This window comes from Anguilla rostrata, chromosome 1 (assembly GCF_018555375.3).
Source record: "Anguilla rostrata isolate EN2019 chromosome 1, ASM1855537v3, whole genome shotgun sequence".
Lineage (NCBI taxonomy): Eukaryota > Metazoa > Chordata > Actinopteri > Anguilliformes > Anguillidae > Anguilla > Anguilla rostrata.
Window position 1 is genome coordinate 79,216,170 of NC_057933.1, and position 1,832 is coordinate 79,218,001.

Below are 1,832 nucleotides of genomic sequence, written 5' to 3' on the forward strand. Positions count from 1 at the left end.
GACGCGTTTCAGATGGGATAACAATGATTTATTACATCCAGGGTAAAAAGTGTGCACACGAAATCGAGATTTGATTGTGGTGGAAGACGGCGGCCAGCGTTGCGAGGAGCACGGCAGAAATCCGCTCCGGTTATATATTTATTTAAATCTTTCTCTAAGTGCTTCTTGGGCGCAATTTATGTTGATTTATGCCGGCGGGTTAATGAGTGACAAGAATGCGTCCAGCAAAAAATAAAAACATTTTTTTAAATGTCGCAGCATGAAGGGTTTCCTTGACGATGAACTTTGAAACTTTGCCTTGGTCTTACCCGCTTATGTCATCTGTTGGGATTGACCCTTGATGTTGACCCCCCCTCCCCCCTCCCTCCCAGGGCTCACACACTTAATACATGTTTTATGTCTGTGTATGCCATGGTCTAACACTTACCAGCATGTTGCACGACAACCCCGTAACAACTCAAAATACATATTCCCCAGATGGAAGGTTTGGGCTGCTACAAAAAAAAGTCACATCACATCACAAGACTGCACATATTTTTTTTTTTCGTTTTAGGACCTGGGTTGTGTCACTTGGACAGGCTGATTATATACAAAATTGCGCTCATATATTTGCTGTAAGGGTCAGGCAAGGGTCAAATGCTGGTCGCCCGGTCCTGGTTCTGGAGCTCCAGGAGCCTTTTTGAGCAAACAGTAATCAGAACCTCCATCTCTTAATGCTTTGCGTTCATGATCAAAGACCTGGAGCCAGGTGGTGGGGCCAGAGATGACCCGTGAATGTGAATATCACATCGCAGGACGATTCCTGGCCAAAAATACGGTTGAGTTCAGGTACGCGAGGGCCAGTCAAGGCAGTGGCAAGTGCATTGTGGGCTAAACATGGTCCAAATGGTACTATCGCACCTGAGATATGGTCTAATCAAGGTTGAGTCGGGGCTGGGTTCTGGCAACCAGATTTGGACTGGGCTCAATGTCGTCATTCCATGGCGGAAGGTGGGCCAACTGAACTGCTTTAGTGTGGGCCAGCTCTGGGTCCCGGACGAGCGGCCAATCACCAGCGGTGTTTGACAACAGGCCAGCTTCCCCCTGGAGAGCCACCGGGAAAGACCTGATCGAGCCTTCCGGGAATAGGTTTTCATTTCCGGGAAGGTTGACCTGGGAAACTGGAAGGTGCCTTTGATTCAACGCTCAGTTGGCTTTGCAGAGTGACCAATAGGTCATTGTTCTCGCTAGAAATAAGTATGTACATAAATAAGAACTTCCAAAACTGAACGGAGACTTGTCTACGATCATGAAAATGCACTTTTTTGTACGTTGCTTTGGATAAAAGCGTCTGCCAAATGAATGTAATGTAATGTAACAAAAGGAACGGTGCCATTTCGGCCTGTACCCATGACTCCGGGGAATGGACGCTGTCTGCACTGGAGCGGTCCACAGTCCATATGTGGGAGTGGACTGTCAATGAGAGTCAACTGTCAACGAGGGGGCGAAGGAAGCTTCTAAGACCAGTGGGAGATAGGGGGCAGGAGACAGGACTGTCCGTCCCCCCTTGCAGACCCCTGGAAGTGGCTCCTCGTTGGTCCCCGCTATCGACTGGCCTTTCGCAGGCGAACGCTGGAGTGTGTCTGGGGCTCGTCCAGCTGGCTCAGAATCAAAGGAGCCGCAGGGAAGGCCTCGAAACGGACTCGAACGCGAACTCGAACGCGAACTCGAACGCGAACTCGAACGCGGACTCGAACGCGGCTTCCGATGACGCGACTCGAAGCGACCAAGAAGCCGACTTCTGATGCCGCTAGGACTTCCTTTCGTTCAAAACGAACGAAAGAAAAAGACAA